We start from the raw sequence: 18,398 nt of genomic DNA, 5'->3' as shown, positions 1-18,398 counted from the left end.
CACTCTCATATCCCCTTTTCTACCATCAGTCGTTGGCATAGATCAGGCTGACACCTCGAATCCTTTCACCTTTTCTGAGGTGAATGAAGATAAGATTGTTCTTCTCCTATCCAAGCTGAAACCCACGAGTTGCAAGGGCGATGCCTGTCCTGCCAAAATTGTTAAGGCCTGTGCCCATCTACTTGCCCCTCTTATCACGAAATTTGTGAATTTTTCATTTAAGGATTTGCTAGTACCTACAAATGTTAAGCAGGCATGGATCACTCCACTTCTTAAGAAACCATCTCTAGACCCCCTCTTGGCAGATAGCTACCGTCCTATCACCAACTCCCCCTTCCAATTGAAAGTATTGGATAATGTAGCTCACCAACAGATTCAAGCTTTCCTAACCGAGCATTGCATTCTAGGCCACACACAATCAAGCTTTCGGAGTACACACAGTACTGAGTCCATTTTGCTGGACCTGAAAACCACCCACATCTTGCACAACATGAAGAAGGGCAAGACCTTGCTACTGATGCTGCTGGATTTAACAGCTGCTTTTGACTCGGTCGATCACTCCATTCTTGCCAGCAGGTTACTTGAACAGGCTTCCTTCTCGAAGGAAGCAGTCAATTGAATTGTCTCCTTTTTGTCTGAGCGTATGGAAAAAGTCTTCCATGGACACGCTGCATCAGAGGCCTACACGTTACAATGTGGGGTGCCGCAGGACTCTTGCCTCTCCCCTACGCTGTTTAACCTATTTATGCTTACCCAGTTTGATCTTTTGGATGCAGAGGGTACCTGGTTCTCTAACTACGCTGATGATACCCAGTGTCTGTTCCCGCTCTCAGGTGGCTATATAAAAGATTAGGGACTCATCAAGGGTACCTTCAATCTCATTTACCGCTGGATGCCACTAAACGGACTAGCCCTGAATAATGCCAAGACTGACATTATGATTCTAGGCACAGGCTCCAAACGGCGTCTTTTACACAAGGCCTATACACACGTCAAATGGCAGATTGTCACCTTTGACCAAGAGCTCTCTATGAAACATCACGTTGGCTGCTTGGTTTCCAACGCCTCCTATTACATCAAACTCCTGACACAAATCAGGCCTTTCCCACACACACCAAGCTGTGCCACAGTGGGCAGGGCCATCACTGGTAGCCATCTGGAGTACTGTGCAAGCAGTCTGTTGGGTGTAGGTAAAGGTGAACTGAACCGCCTGCAAGTGGTGCAGGACAATGCAGTAAGAGCGATAATGGGACTGTGCAAATCTGATCATGTGTCCTCTGCTCAGAGAGAGCTGCATTGGCTGCCCATCATCAAGAGAATCCAGTTTCACACCCTCTGCTTAGCACACACCTGCCTCAATGGCCAGAGTCCATTTTACCTGGTAGATCAGTTGAAATGGCTCCCTGACAGATGCTGCCTGACGTCAAACAACTCAGGGTTACTTTGGGTTCCGAAAGCCAAACTGGCACTTGTACAGAATGGCTGGCTCCAATTTTCTACCCCGCATTTGTGGAATACCATTCCACCTGAACTCCGGCTCTACAAAAGCTGAAAACTGTCCTTTTTGAATAACTCCTGGGATGATGACCCATCTCAGTTCCTAGGTCTACCCCTGATACTCTCTATTTCTTGTTGCACATTATTTGTTGTTTTTCATGTTGCAGCGCTCTAATGCCTTAGGGCCTTTGTCTACAGCGCTTTAGAAATAAATAAATGCTTCTGGCTCCCGTGCACTCACGTTGCCGACGCGGGTGGTATTGGGGGCTGGTGGCGGGGTACATGGCACTGGATGGTCCCTATTGGACACTGCTGTGCTCCCCGACGTGCAAGTGGCAGCCCTGTCTATCCACCTGTGGCCATGCTCTCCTGCCTGTGCGGACAGCAGTCCCCGGACCTGCACCCGCAGGTCGTTCACCTTTTTCTGCAATCTTCGCCATCCAGGGGGATCCGGGCAACTGCACTGAGCTTCTGGCTCACCATCTGCCAGATGGCTGTGCGGCACTGGCCAGAGGTTTCACGCTGCCTCAAACCATATAGCTCCTCATGCTGTACCACGACTATCCACAAGGACTACCAGCTCACCCTCAGTAAATGTAGGCTTTCTGAGGCGATCTTGTGCAGTTTTGCCCCTGACCCTCTCCTGAGACATTGTGTTTGTTTTGCTGGTGTGGATGGCTGCAGGAAGTGGAGATTTTAAATGGATTGCCTTTTCCAAAATGGCTGCAGCAATGCTTTCCGTTCCGGCGGTGATGCAATTTCTGCAAAACCCTGCACCTTCAGCCCCCACCACTTATCTGCTGTCTGCCCTTCTCTACCGCTGCCTCCCCCAGGCAATCCTACATGTTCCCGGCCTGTGCATGGAACAGTAATGGGACTTTTAATAATATTTACTATTGTGGTCCTTTTAGATTGTATTTTTTTAAAGGAAAATTGGGCATGCAAAAAAATGTGGGACTACAAATTCCAAATAAAACCAATTTAGGGACCCAGGACAAAAGCCATGTGGTGCTAACAGCGATAAAAACTGCCTTCAGGGTGGACACGGTTACTAATGGCCCGAAACCCTCAGTCAGCTGGTGCCTACCTTAGGCTCACGTTTGCGGGCCCTTACTGGCCCAGGCTGACGCGAAAAGGTAGTGTCTATTGCTATAGAGACTTTGAAGTTCTTTAAAAACAGCATGCACAGTGCACAATTTTCCAAGTCTGAGAACCCGTAAGGTGGATTATCACAAGCATATGAAGACTCCAAGCGTCGTTGTAGCCGATTCATTCCACAGGTTATGGTGTGCGCGAGCAACGGCATGTAAGAGACATATGTGACAAGTCTGGCATCTGGGCCTTGTCAAGCGTGGATAAGAAACCCTCCCTCTGGTTAGAGTGGGAGGAAATCCAGAGCTGATTCTCACACTGAGGAAGGCAGTGGGCACTGACAGGGTCAGTAGAGGAAATTACTGGAAATGGTTGGTATTAGCTAATTAGTGAAAGCAGTACTGCAGTGTGAGTACATGTTAGTGTGGATCAGTGTAAGGAGTGATTGTGAAGTGCAAGGTACAGGGTGAAAGGGGGGGTAGCTGAGTAGTAGTTGGAGGGAGGAGAGAGCAGTCATGTGCATTAGGCAGTAGTATTGCCTAGCAGGGAGGGAGTAACAGTTGGAGGGAAGAGGGAGTAGCAGTTGAAGGGAGAAGGGAGTATTAGTGTGGAGGAGGGAGGGATAGCATTCAAGGGCGGAGGTGTGGCCTTGCAGGAGAGATCAAAGATTGGAGGGAGGAGTCAAGAAAAATGGGTATAGTTGAGGAAGGTGAATAGAAGGAAGAGCAGGAGTGGAAGAGTTGCGAGTAAGTGTGGTAGGCAGGAGAATTGAATCCAACAGGGTGTATGTAAGGCACAATTTCCCAAAAGCCAGTCAGAAACTAAAACTGTATAAAGTAGGAAAAGTTAGGAATTCCCAGAAAGCGACAGTTAGGGATCTTCTGTATCTACTAACCTGGAGATCAATGATGCCTGAGTTAGCAAGGAGGTTCAAACCAATACAAGAGAGAGAGGGGCGGCCCACCAAAATGCCAATAAAAACCTTCGAAGCGACTAAGAGATTTGGAGTGACCCTTGTGCTTTCTGTGACACACACGTGGTGTTAGAAGTGGGATACTTGAGACATGATACAAAGGTTGCCCTATGAAAAGGGAACACAGACAAGGCATCTAAAACAGGAGACTCCTGGGTAACCACCAGCACAGAGCCCTGGGAGAAGGAAATCTGGGAAATAGGAATAAAGTTGGAATTCTTAAGCCTCGATTCAGTACCACTGGGATCAAACGACCACTGGAGTCAGCTGATCTAGATAACCCTCCCACCCCAATCGATTTGCCAGAGGAAAACATAATCCTGGATGTAGAGCCTAGGAAGGGTCTCTTGGACCATTATAAACGGGGCTCGTGATCTAAGGAAACCTCAGGCCAGTGGAAGGCGATTGGGAAGTGCTCAAAGTATCAAGACAGATGGAGGAAATACATTTCTTGGCTAGTGAAGGAGCACAACAAGCCATTGAAGCCTTATCTCCCAACAGAAGGACTCCCTATGAAGATTTAAAGAGAGGTATCCTAGAGAGGTTAGGACAAGACCGAAAACACCATCAGTTTTGTTTTCGACATCAACGTTTATGTCAAGGGGAAACACCAAGACAGTTATCATATAGAGTAAGAGATCTACTAAAAAAGTGGCTGTCAGATAAGACCTGCAGGGATTAAAGGATATGCTGGTGTTGGAGCCGTTCACAGACTTTCTGCCCTCATATCTTTAGAAAGTTATCTGCCAGCTCCATGATCCCTCTTTGGAGGAGGCTATACAAACAGCAAACTCACATCAAAGAGCCATGTATGGTCGGGAAGCCGGTGTATGACCAAAAAATCCAATGACCTAAAAACAGCCAGGGTGGAGGAGGGACGAGAGTCCAAGCATCAGGAGGCCAGTCACCAAGATCCTGACTTCCACTGAGATTAAGCCAAGGACGGCAACTTTGACGGACTGAAGAAAACCTGCCCTGAACCTATGAGATTTTATTGATTTATTTTTACATTTGGAAAGCGCACAAAGCACCCCTTAGGCATTGCGGCACTGTTGCAAAGAAGCTTACTTAGTTACACAAATGACAAATATACAGTACAAGGTTCGTAAGGTTACAAGGAGCCTTGTACCGACCGGAGAAAGTATATAAATTACAAGTTGCAGAGGAGAGAGCAAAAACATAGCAATGTAGGAGGTTCAAGGGGTGAGATGTGAACCGGCTACCACTAATAGGCTAGAGGAGTGATGCTTGGAGTGAGTATGTTATTTAGATGAACAACCACGTTTTCAAGGCTTTACGGAAGGCAGTATGAGAGGGTTCATTCCGGAGTGTGGGTGGCAGGGTGTTCCATTGCCTAGAGGCGTTGAATTGGAAGCTGGTGCCGCTGAACTATCATTCAGCCTTTTACCAATCCTTTCTGAAAATAGTTTGCCACCCACATGGGCAATTCTATACACCCATAGTGCCTTGACAAAGACCTAGCGTCGAAACACGTGTTGGCTGAACCACACCATTCATTGAATAATGATAAATCAAGCTTTTTGTTGAACAATCTATGTGATAATTGGAATCAAATGTATCACTAGGGGAAGTGCGGGCAACAGGAACCAACCTGCTAGCACTACCTAACTGTGATGGCACTATCTAAAGCAGACGATACCTGGTGCTAAATAGGGTTGGTTTGTGTGGTAGTGTGATGGACCTGAGAGGTGATCAAGTGGGCTCTAGGGATGAGGAGGCTTTCACCAGTTCAGTTTGCAAGCAAATGTCCCTGTAACAAGGGAGAGAATTGAGTTTGCAAAACCAGCTGGCAGAAGTATCAGCGGCAAGAGCTGGATGTGTATATGTTATGTTTTTTGTATTGATGGAGGGGGAATACATGTTGAACATGAGCCCAATAAGTTCTTAAACTGTGAGCAGAGTCTAGTTCACCATACATTTAAGGTGACTGATCTCTAAAGAGAACTGTGATTCCTGATAATGCAGGATTGCATTCAAGTCTCATAGTTTATTTGGCTCCTTCGCGTAATACAGCCCTAACACACAGTCCAGATGCTCCCCAGGCTCACTTGACATGTTAGGCAAGTCACCAAAGCCCATGACATGATATTGATTTTGCATACATGTTATTCAGTATTGATTGTGAGCGCATCACCACTGCAGCGCTCCCACAATGTGAAGTCCGTCGGAGAAATGGCACACTGCGAACCCACCAGTACACCTCCAGATCTAGGTTTGTGTACAAACATTAGAATTGGGGTGAGGCGACAAGGTACCGGGGGACATGACAACTGAATAGGAGATGAACACAAAGGAGTCTAGCTAAGGCAGCATGGATGCGAGCCGTCAACTAGTCATTACCAACAGAGCTCTCAAGTTTCATGTGGCTATGCTTGTGCTCGCTTTTGTCCAGAAAAGCCAAAAGAAGAATCTATGGAAATTAGGCTCCTCAATCTAGGTCCAAATGTACTGTTCCAGGCAGAACCAGTAGAATGTACAGTAAAATAAGTAGAACCAGAGAATTGTGCAGGTCTGTCCCCCGAGAAGGAAGAGTGTCCGTAACCAGAAGCCTTGTGTGAGTAGTCAGTAATGCCTGTCTCGGGAGGATAGCTCAGGGGCAACGTGCTCGCCTTGGAAGCAAGACGACACAGAGCAACACAGGTTCGATCCCCGAGTCCGCACTTAGAACCCTCTGGGTATTAAGCGCTTTATAAATAACCTATCATATCATAATATGCAAGGCGGACAACTGTTTGAAGATCTTTCAAGATATGCCATTTTTATTTAAAGAAAATATATCAAAATGCCTCACTCGCCCTACTCTACCAAGGTATTCGCTGACTATTCTAAAAGCTAAGCGAACACACTCCAACATAGATCAACTGGCCCTCACACTAAACAACAAACACATAAAAAAAAGGATAGCCATTCAACATAACAAAACAATATGCAATATCCTCAATGACCTTCTAATGTCCTGGGCGATCTCCCTTCCCCAGGATTCAAAGTTGCTCCATGAAAAAGTGTTCAACCAAAGAAAGAAAATGTCTGAACATAATTCTTGGTGCTTTTTAAGTCAAAACAAAAGTTCATCAACAAAAGGTTCCAAATCTCCTCTTTGGGTAAAGTCATTCACTTTTTCATCTTTGGGAAAAATAGCCCCAATGCTGTATCACTCTCCTGGGTAGATTTGCCACAGTGCAGTGAAAATGTAATTAAGATTTTTGACGTTCAAAAAGGTATGTTTGTCAGGGCGCCTTCTAGCTACTGCTACTTCTACTCCAACAATGATTTGTCTACTTGCGTCACCATGGGAACAGACACCTCGCGTCCCACAGTGTTCACCTTGATTTCAACAACTGCAATATAGCATCTACTGACAACCATATACACTTCTTTAGTTCCAATGCTTTGGACTACTGCTACAGCTTCATTAGACTTCTATACAGACTTTGACAAGATACTTAAACCTCCTCTGGTAGGGAAGGCACTCATCCTTTGGATAGCCTTCTTCAAAGGGGCAGCCTCTCTGCCTTCTTGTCTAACGACCAAAACAACAATAACCTGGGTTTGCCTTCAAGATTTACTTTTCTCTGGCTGTGATCTTCTTGGGCATTACAGGCAGAGTCTGCTTCAGGATATGATATGATATGATATGATATGGCATTTGTAACGTGCCTATACACAAGTGTTTCAAGGCTCGACGAGGCGGGGGGGAACAAGGGGAGACAGACAACGATCCTACTAGGCCAGGTGTTATTCAGATTGCGCAAGTGCAAGGGTAGAGGGGACTGGGAAAAGTGCAAGGGGAAGGGGAGAGGGGGAAAAGTGCTGCACATGGTTAGTAGAATACAAGATAAATAATAGGGCCAGCTGGTGGCAAGTGCAAGGAAAGTGCAGTACATGGTTAGTAGAATACAAGATAAATAATAGGGCCAGCTGGTGGCAAGTGCAAGGAAAGTGCAGTACATGGTTAGTAGAATACAAGATAAATAATAGGGCCAGCTGGTGGCAAGTGCAAGGAAAGTGCAGTACATGGTTAGTAGAATACAAGATAAATAATAGGGCCAGCTGGTGGCAAGTGCAAGGAAAGTGCAGTACATGGTTAGTAGAATACAAGATAAATAATAGGGCCAGCTGTTGGCAAGTGCAAGGTAAGTGCCGGGAGAAGGGGCCGTAGGATACAGAGACAGTCCCGTAGTGCAGGTAGGCAGTGCAGGGAAGAGTGTCTGGGCCAAGGACTGAGATCGGTGAGTGGCCCAGTTGCAGATTCAGTGCAGGTTCAGTGAATTTAGCAGGGGAGAGGGGGAGAGAAGGCAGAGGCAAAGAGGAAGGTTTTGAGGTGCTTCAGGAACCGGAGATGGTTCTTCTCAAGTTTCAGGGAGGCAGGAAGGCTGTTCCAGAGGGAGGCCCCTGCTGCAGAGAGAGATCTACCCCCAGCTCGTTGCTTGGAGAAGCGGCTGACCCTGAGGTAGTTGGAGGTAGATGAGCGAAGAGCTCGAGAAGGAAGATATTTCAGAAGAGAGAGTTGAAGGTATTTTGGCCCAAGGCCCCGGAAGGCCTTGTGGACAATGCAGAGGGTTTTGAACTTAATCCTCGCAGCCACTGGGAGCCAGTGTAGTGATTTCAGTCCTGGAGAGATACGGTCCCTGGGCTTGAGGCCAAGGACAAGTCTCGCATTCCTGTTCTGGATGAGTTGCAAAGGGCGGAGAGTAGAGGCAGGAAGATTTAGATAGAGGCTGTTACAGTAGTCCAGCTTCGAGAGAACCAGGGCTCTGGAGACAGTGAGCTTCTGGGGGAAGGAGAGGAAAGGAAGGATACCTCTGAGGAGGTGCAGCTGGTAGTGTGACTTCTTAGAGACGTCAGATATGTGAGGAGAGAAAGAGAGTGTGGAGTCGAAGATGACCCCAAGGTTTTTTGCCTTGCAGGTAGGTGCAGGAAGAGGGCCACGGGAGGCCGGCCAGAGAGCTGCAGGGAAGGAGGGAGTGGGTGTGCCGATAAGTAGAATCTCAGTCTTACTGGCATTAAGGCAGAGGTAGTTGGCGGCACACCATTCCTGGATAGCAGAGAGACAGTCAGAGATGAGGGAAGGGGAAGAGGAGGCGAGGGTAGCCTGAAAATGAGCTGGGTATCATCCGCGTAGCACTGAAAGTTGGGGCAGAGAGCGGCGATGCGGAGGGCAAGAAGAGCCAGATACTGGTTGAACAGCCAGGGGGAGAGGTTAGATCCCTGGGGGACACCACAGGTAGAGAAAAAGATGTCAGAGAGTAAGGAACCCAGTTGGACCTGGGAGGGTCGATTGGAGAGGAAGGAGGTCAGCCACGCCAGAGCCTGACCAGTGATACCCAGGTTATCACGGAGACGGTTGAGCAGGATGATGTGATTGACAGTGTCAAAGGCAGAAGAGAGGTTGAGCAAAATGAGAACACAAGGGGTGTTAGAGTCAAGGTTAGAGAGCCAAGGTTAGTAAAGATAGTCTTTGCAAGCAGCCCATTCCTCTTCCCTAACGTTACCTTTGCCTTTCTCTGAATTATCAGCCCATACAATTACCCAGAAGCCTTGGTGCCACTCCTTTAGTTTCAGGAAATACTTCTGCTCTTGTACTTTAGGCCTTTTGATTGTTAGTAACTTCAAAATGCAGCTGGATTGCTCTAATCTCTGAGAAAGGCTCAGCTTCACATTTAGTATGGGGTGCTTCCCGGCTTTAGGCAATGCTTGTTTACTTCAGTCATTTAGATTCTTTCGAATGAAAGGTATACAAAGTATAAGGTTCAGTCTTTCAGGAGAAACAACAATTAGGCTCCCGCAACCACTCTTTGATGTAGTTTTCAAGCTGTGAAAGTGATTGCTTTCCTGTGATGGTATTCCGGCGACAGAAACACGCAGCGACCTGCAAAGCATGCAGTAACCATTGATTAAGGTGTACTGATAGACGAGAGGACTGGGGCCACACTGGAGCAGACTCAACAGGCTGCTCGAATACCCACACCTCACTTCCCAAAAGCGCAGAGATAAGTACTCCACTCCTGCATCCATTAGCTTTGGACCGGGACCGCAAAAGCTCACCATAGAGCAGCTGTTTTAATTTTGTTTTCACATGCCACATGAATTGAAGCACGAGTACCATCACAGGAAAGCTCGCCAGAGCGCCAATCACATTCTCCGTTCTGATGAAGGCTGTCTTATTCACAGCCATCCGAGTTGGCTGAAAGGCCGAAACACAGTCCTGTTAACTTTTTATATTGCGCAGTGTTAATTGTACACACTGTGTACTACGTTTATGTTGTCTGAACCTACATTAATACAATTCCCCGTAAAGCAACAAAGAGCTGTACTGATGAGATGCTTTGTACTCTGAATGTATATTAATTGGTACTAGGACTATGGGCCTCATTCCGAGGTTGGCGGTAAGTATTGGTTTTTACCGGCATGGCGGAAAGAGCGAGTCCGATCTGGTACCACGCCGCTATTTACAGGCTATTCCGACCTCGCGGGCACAAGCTTTTCGCCATGCCGGTAAATCCCCTAGCGGCATACCGCTAAAGGGCCCGTTAAACCCCTTAGCGGCATGAAGCGAGACGTTCTTTACAACACCGCTATCGAAGCTTCACCGTCCGTAATTAGCGGTGACCATAATTTCCGGATACCGTAAATTACGGTCACCGCTAATTAACGGATACGGAAATTACGTCATAGCACAGGAACGGGAAGGAGCGCGGCGGCCATCTTTAAAAACACAATCCATTGCCATCCTCTTCATACAGGACCCGGAGGCATATTTGGATCGGAAAAATAGCCATTAGAGACCAGCATCATGCCGAAAGCACTGAAAAAGGATGCCGCCCGCATATAGAAGGAGCGCTTTACACAGGACGAGCTCCAGGTACTGGTGGACACTCTGCACGAACATACAGAGATAGTATTCAGCAGTGACATGCGTAGGCCCACCGTCGTCAGGAAGAAGGAGATCTGGGACTTGGTTGCACAGAGGGTGAGCGCCGTAGGAAACACCCTCGCACCACGAAGGACTGCAGGAAACGGTGGGATGACCTCCGTCTCAGGGTGCGGGCCATCCTATCGGCCAACCGAAGTCAGGCCCTGGAGACAGGAGGAGGCCCAGCTTCTCCCATCAAAATGATGCCCTGGGAGCAAATGTGTGCGGACATGATGGGCACAGAAGCCATAGAAGGGGTTGGCGAAATGGAGTGCGGTGCCCCGTCATCCGCTGATGGAGGTGAGTGTCATGAGTCAAGACAGTAAATGCATTCCTAATGTAAGGCACCGCCAAGGGCTGGGCAAGCTGTCACATCATGTATGGGAAACCCCCCCCAATGAAATCATGTCGTAACAAGTGGGAACCAGGCTGATGTCAGGTGCAATGCTGCAACCCATATTGGCCATACCACACAAAGAGGCTGTCAATGTGAGTCACCACAGTACTCCGCCAACATGAGTGACCCAGACATCTGCATGCATTTTCCATCCAAGCCCAGATCAATGTCCCACTCACCACCCAAATGTCAACAAAACGTTGCAATCCCATTGTTATACCATAGGCTTGAAGAAATGCTGACCCCCAAATCATTGCTCATGCTGTCTCTCTCTTCCCCCCCACAGGCAGCGGGCATGAAAGTGAGGACCAGGAAGCCACCCAGGCCAGTACCTCCAGGGGCAGAGCCAGGGGACACCGTATACCTGCAAGCAGGAAGAAAACACATGCAACACCACCTGCTCCAGCAACCCCCATGGAGGGTGCACAACCCCCACCCGCACCCCTACCCATGCCTGCAGTGCCGCCGGACACATACCCCACGGTGCACTCTGAGGAGTCCAGTGTGGCAGGGGAGAATGCTGCCATGTGCCTCCTCGATGTGCCAGATAGCCCAACATCAATTTCCGTGGCCAACGTGGAGGACCCCAATGACATTGGACATAGCCCAGACACTCCATCATACAGCCAGGTGGCACACTGCGACTCCGGTAGAGTGACACCCCAGGGCTCACAGGCCAAGGAGTACCACCTGCCTGTCCTGGATCCACTTCCCCTGCAGAAAGTCCCGAAAGGGCTGAAGGCTCAATACCAAGCCTGCCAAGCACATCAGCCACACCGGCCATGGATGCAGTGCGCTCCCAGCACCTCACAAGCCTGATTGAGGAGTTCATCCTGGACAACCGCGAATCAAGGTTGGAGTGGCACAATGACCTTCAGGCTCTGGGCAAGGTGATCACTGTGAGCACAAACCGGCTCTGTGAGGTGCTGGGCCGGATCGCAGATGCCCTGGAGGCAGCACCCCCCAGACCACATCCCCAGTGGGAGTACCCACCCTCCCAAAGCTCCTCCATGCAGACCAGCCCTGTCCGTCGGTCACTGCGTACATTGCTACATTGCGCCGCCACGACATGGATCCCCCTGGCTCTGGGAGTGCACATTGACCATACTGCCACACACATGTGGCCTATGTTGCACTGATGGGACTATTGTGGGGTTGTTGTGGGGGGAGGTGAAGATGGGTGAGGGTGTGTGTGGGAGTTGGGGGGGAGGGGGGAGGGTGTGTGTGGGAGTTGGGGGGGAGGCGGAGGGGGGTGAGGGTGTGTGTGGGAATTGGGGGGGAGGGTGGTGAGGTTGTGTGTGGGAGTTGGGGGGAAGGGGGAGGGGGAGGAGATGAGGGTGGAGGTTTTGTTGTACACGTTTCTACATTATTATTCAATACACTGGTTGATCATCCCTAAAAAACAGAGTGGACATTGATCATTGTGCATGTGTCTTTTAATGTCGCACAGTGCATGGTGTACATGTATCCCCACACCCAGTGCCCAATGTCCTGTCATCCTCACACCCTCAGCTGACTTGTGAGTCAGAAATATTGTCCGATCCTGTCTCCTTGCTAACACAGAGTGTCTTCTGGTTAACACATATGCCCCATGCATTGATACACCTGACTTTTTTGACAATATCCTTGACATCCTTTTGGGATATGTGGGAGTTCCTGTTATCTGGGGGGGGGGCATGAACCTAATCCTGAACCTCGACTTGAATAGGTCGGGGGTAGCACTATGTACTCTGTCCAGAGCTGCTCGCCGCCTCCAGGCGCATATGCTCACTGCCGGTCTCGTGGACGCCTGGAGTGAACTTCACCCAATGTCGAAGGAGTTTACATTCTACTCCTCCGTCCATGACAGTCACTCCAGGATAGACCTCTTCCTTCTCTCCACAGGGCTCATGGGCAAAACACTGACCACACAGATCCTGCAGCGCACATTGTCAGATCACGCCCCGGTCACACTGGACATTGCACTACACCCGACTCCCCCTCAGCACTCCAACTGGCGATTTAAGTCTGAAGCGCTGCATGACATTGTCTTCAAGGCCGACATCCTCGCTGATATCACATTGTTCTTTGATAGTAATAAGCGACACGACACTACTGATGGGGTGAGATGGGAGGCCTTTAAGGTCTACATTAGGGGCATGTGCATCTCCATAGAGGCTGGTGTCCTAAAAGATATTAGGAATTCCCTGCGGCGCTCTGAATCCAAAATTGGGGAGTTGGAGCGTGATTATGCGATTAACCCCTCACCACCCAAACTTGCACAGATAAGAACTGAACTGGATATGTTCGAATCCTTTGCCCACAGTGAGATTAGATACCTGGCCCGCCCCGTTATGGCCCGGAAGTATGGTGAGGGAGAGAGACCGGGCCGCACCCTTGCCCGCTTGGCCCGGTCCGAGAGTGGTAGAGCTCAAATTGACAATGTCATAGACAAAGACGGGGTACGTCATTGGTCGGACGGACCTATTCTCCAGACCTTCGCAGACTTCTATGCAACCCTTTATGCCCAACAACCGGAGCACAGCCCGCAAGACCTGGACGACCTCCTAGATCGCATTCCAATGTCCCTCATATCCCCAGCCACTAGAGAACAATTAGATGCTCCCTTCACCCTGGACGAAATCACCGCTGCCATTTCGGCTCTGCCTAAAGGCAAGGCTCCCGGTCCGGAGGGCCTGACCGCCGAATTTTATCAGGAACACGTGGCCCTCCTGGCTCCATGCCTCCATGAGGTTTGGGCTGAATCGATGCGTCTCGCTACCCTCCCCCGGTCCTTACGCGAGGCTGTTATCACCGTGATACCCAAGCCGGGTAAGACACTAGACGAATGTGGGTCCTATAGACCTTTGTCACTCATTAACACTGACACTAAAATCTTTGCCAAAATTATCGCAAATAGGTTTCTTCCCATCATGAAATTCCTGATCCACCCTGATCAAAGTGGTTTTGTCCCGGGCCCGCTCCACCGCCTTAAACATTCGGCGGCTGTTTAATGTCATCTCGAGAATAGACCCCAAAGCCAACGCGGTGGCCGTGACGTTGGATGCCCAAAAGGCGTTTCACATGGTCTCGTGGCAGTATCTGTGGGCAGTGCTTGAGAGGATGGGGGTTGGCCCACACATGTTGTCCTGCATCAAACTTCTTTACACTTGCCCTGTGGCCAGGGTCCTGGTTAACTCTCACTTGTCGGCTCCCTTCCCCCTCCACCGAGGGACCCGACAGGGGTGCCCGTTTTCTCCCTTGCTGTTTGCGATGGCCATCGAGCCCATGGCGGATAGTGTGCGAAACAATCATGCGCGCAAAGGGATTCGCCTCCGTGATGCCCCCGAAATCATATCTCTGTACGCTGATGACGTACTTTTATACATTAGGGACGCCTCATTCCACCTCGACCCGATCATACGTGAAATTATCAAAATTGGCACATTCTCGGGTTTCACCATAAACTACTCTAAGTCAGAGATTTTACCCCTCACGCCCGCGACCCCTCAACCTACATGTGAATTTCCTCTTAAATGGGCGCCAGGGGGCATCAAATACCTGGGGGTTCACGTATCCCTGTCAAAATCCTCCTTATTGGCCGACAATTATGGGGCTGCCGCACAATATGTCGTGGACAGGGCGGAGAGATGGCGTAACCTCCCCCTCTCACTATCAGGGTGACTGTCCCTAATAAAAATGATCATTGTGCCAAAACTCCTCTACATCTTTAGCAACGTCCCACTATGGCCCGGGAAACAGTACTTTGCTGACCTCCATGCGGGATGTGCCCGTTTTCTATGGCATTCTGGTGCTGTGCGCAGGAAGTGGCAGCACATGACCCTCCCGTATGAGAGGGGCGGATTTAACGCACTTGATCTTGCCCAGTACTGGACTGCCGCTCAGGCCCAGCACGCTACATACTGGTACCATCACCAAGACCCCCCCCCGCATGTTAAGCTTGAAATCCTGGCAACTGAGGGGATGGATGTCATGTCGCTGATCCTGTTTCACTCGTACCGATCAGAGGCCCCTGCGGACCCTGTGGCCTCCACCATAAGAGCGTGGCGGCAGATTCTGAACCCCGGCTCTGGCTCTCCCCCGTATTACAAATGGCTTCCCCTCTGGTCTTTCCCTGGCCTCACCCCCACACAAGACAGGCTCCTCATGCGCCATTGGTTGGGTTTGGGATACAAATCACTCTCTGACCTGTTCCCTGACGGGACATTCATCACCCCAGATACGTGGAGGCCGGGGCACTCTAAGTCCTCTCTTGAGTTCCTACAATATTTTCAGCTTAGGGCGGCGGTCCGCGACATGTGGCCTTCATACCCGAAAGAACCCCCTGAGTCCCCTGAGGTTCGTTACATTTCCAATTCCGCTGGTGCTAGGGGCATTTTGTCCTCCCTTTATAAAATGTTGATGGCGAAGGCTGCAAACCCCCCCTTCGCTGCTAGGGATGCCTGGAGCAAAGATTTGGGATTGGATATCACTGATGAGATGTGGACCAAAATGTGTGTGCATACACGCAAGGTTTCCCTTAATTCCAGAGTCAGGTGTGTTCAATACAAGCTACTCAATCGCCTATACTACACTCCTCATGCTATTGAGAAATTTGCCCGGGATCAATCCCGCCCATGTCAACGATGCAGGTCTGGCAATGCGGACCACGCCCACATGTTCTGGTCTTGTGGGGCACTTACCTCTTTTTGGAATGCGGTGCTCGAGACCCTCTCCGAAATAGTGGGGTTCCGCGTGGACCCTGAACCTCTGTCCCTTTTGTTTGGGCTCTGGGAGGGCGCTGAGGCGAAACGGGAGGCTAAATTTTTGAATGTGGCGGCGGCTGTGGCCAAAAAATGCATTCTGCAATGCTGGAAACGCAGATCCCCCCCCTCCCTGGAAATGTGGCTGAAGGCTCTCACTTGGACGCAAACTAGCGAAGAAGACTATATTAACATGTTGCCCAGTAATGCCCGGCCCCAGAACATTTGGTCGGAGTTCTGCAGCTATTTGAACCGTAAAGTGGACCTGGAACTTTTGTCATCTCCCCCCTCTCCCGACCAGGGGGCATTGCGGGCCACATGAGAAATACTCCATGATGTTCGACCTCTGTTTGAAGCTATAAGGGACCCTCTAAGTGATTTGTGATGTTCATTCATGATTTAATTGTGAACTGTGTGTCCTGGTTTGACTGTAACTTGTGATATGCCAACCACTACTGCTTGCCAATAAAGAAAAGTTTAAAAAAAAAAAAAAAAAAAAAAGAAATATTGTCCGATCAATGATTGCCGCACGGAACGTCGCTCCTGTGCATCGGCACCGTGATGCTGTCCTGCCATTCCTTCCTCCTCCCCCTCATCTGGTGGTACCAGTTCCACGTCAGAGGGCAGTGGCACGTTCCGACGGATGCACATGTTGTGCAGCAATACACATGCCATGGTGATCTTGGACACCTTCTCGTGGCTGTAGATGAGTGCCCCACCCGACCGGCTGAGGCAACAAAATCGTGCCTTCAACAGGCCGAAGGTCTGCTCTATCACCACCCGTGTACGGGTAAGGGATCTATTGTAGTCCTCCTCGTGCCTGTTCTGTGGGTTGCGGACCGGGGTCATGAGCCACGGCTTCAAAGGGTAGCCAGCATCACCTGCATGAGAGTGTAATGAAGGTGTTTGTGCATTCATGGTGGAGAATTGTACTAGTCTTACATGGCCGCAGGTGATTACTGGCCATCCACACATGTCCCAGGATACAGTCACCCCATTACTGGCCCGGCTATGTGTCATGTGCAATGGAATGATGGAGGGGGTAGCTTCTCCCTGATGGGTCATGGTGTGCACTCACGTCTTGTTGCATGTGCATCGTATATGAATGCAGCAGTGTTGGACTGTATTCATTGATGTCTTGCGCGAGACTTGGTGAAAGGGGGTGTTGGCTGTAGTTGGTAGCATACTCGTCATTCTGCACGGATCCCTACCATGGTGACTTGCAGCAATCCTATGGGGGTGCAGGACCAGTGACACGCTGTAGGATCCCTGTTAGACTCACTTCTATGCACTCCCAGGGATGACTGTCCTGTGTGTTGAGATGCAGGAGTCAGAGACATGGTGCTATTGCACTGCATGGTGCAGGATGCCGCTACGGTGTGTAAGGTCCGCCGATGAGTGGTGCATGTGTTGTGGTATCTGGCCAGGTTTCCTGTTAGTCATGTAGTGTTAGGTGTCGGCTCAAATTCATCACTGTGTGGTTATGTGGTCATGTGCCGTGTCACTTGCCTTGGGGCACAGTGTGCTGTGAGGTGAACATCGTGCACTGGCGTGGACATTCCCACCCAGGTGGAGTATGCATCCCCCCCCTTTCCCACCCAGGTGGAGTATGCACCCCCCCTTTCCCACCCAGGTGGAGTATGCATCCCCCCCTTTCCCACCCAGGTGGAGTATGCATCCCCCCCCTTTCCCACCCAGGTGGAGTATGCAGACAACCTACTCACAGCCCCAATGCACTGCCATGGCCCATTCAGGTTACTCACCAAGCAGCCAGGCACGTCGTCCAGCATTTCGCTCCATGTAGCGTGGTAGTGTTGAGTTCCGCAGGACCAAGGAGTCATGAGTTGATCCGGGGTATCGGGCATTGCAATGTGTGATGGCTTTACTGGCATTACACACCATCTGGACGTTGATGGAGTGGTATTGCTTGCGGTTGCAATACAGCACCTCGATGGCATGCGGGACCACCAATTCAACGTGGGTGCAGTCGAGGGCACCTATGCAATTTGGCATGCCTGCCAGGGCATGGAAGGCAACTTTGGTGTCATATATCTCCTGGGGAGTCTGGGGTAGGGATATGTAGTCCCTTGTGTGGTTGAGGAGGGCATCCAGCACTTGGTTGAGTATCCGGGAAAATATGGGCTGTGAAATGCCATGCATGTGCCCCACTGTATGCTGGTAGGTGCCTGTGGCAAGGAAGTGGAGCACAGACACTACCTTCAGTAGAGGGGGGATGGCAGTGCTGATTTCTATGCGGCTCACTATATCGTCATGTATCAGGTCCACTATGGTGGTAATGGTGTCCCGGTCAAGCCGGTACAGGGTGTGGATCTGCTCTGGTGTGAGGTTGAAGGGGGTGGCTCTGATGCAGGGGATTGGGGGCTGCCGGCGTGGTAATGGTGGCTGCACCGGTAGGGCATGCTGGGCCTGTCTCACCCTCCTTCTCCTCCTGTGTATCCTCTGTGGTGGGGGCTGTGGTTGTTGTTGTTGCTGTTGTTGTAGTTGCTGCCTTGCAAGCAGGGCCTCCAGCACCAGGAATGCTGCTACAATTGGTATCATCTTGGTGTGGGAGGGGGTGTGGTGTGTGGGTGTGCTCCTTTTGTGCTGTGCCAGACTCCATTGCCTCCACCTGTGCTGATTGAGTGCACCTGTTCCTCTTGGAAACACTGCTCAGGGTTCTTTATACCTTCCCGGCGATGCCGGTATTTACTCCATGGCAGTAAGGTACTTTGCGGTCTTGTGGAGGCCGTTTTTTCCATGTCC

General features: G+C 50.1%; 2 protein-coding genes across 5 annotated transcripts in view; one reads left to right on the top strand and one right to left on the bottom strand.

Annotated features, from left to right (window-relative positions):
- The window catches only part of LOC138452988 (NACHT, LRR and PYD domains-containing protein 3-like), a 415,916-nt gene that overhangs the window by 12,927 nt on the left and 384,591 nt on the right, over positions 1–18,398 (top strand). The window lies entirely within an intron of this gene.
- LOC138452987 (NACHT, LRR and PYD domains-containing protein 12-like) overlaps positions 1–18,398 on the bottom strand; it is a 468,167-nt gene that overhangs the window by 282,890 nt on the left and 166,879 nt on the right. The gene's annotated exons all lie outside the window — the stretch shown is intronic.

Source organism: Ambystoma mexicanum, chromosome 4p (assembly GCF_040938575.1).
Source record: "Ambystoma mexicanum isolate Mex_15411 chromosome 4p, UKY_AmexF1_1, whole genome shotgun sequence".
Classification (NCBI taxonomy): domain Eukaryota; kingdom Metazoa; phylum Chordata; class Amphibia; order Caudata; family Ambystomatidae; genus Ambystoma; species Ambystoma mexicanum.
The sequence above is the reverse complement of the archived record's forward strand: the minus strand, read 5'-3'. Positions and strand labels throughout refer to the sequence as shown.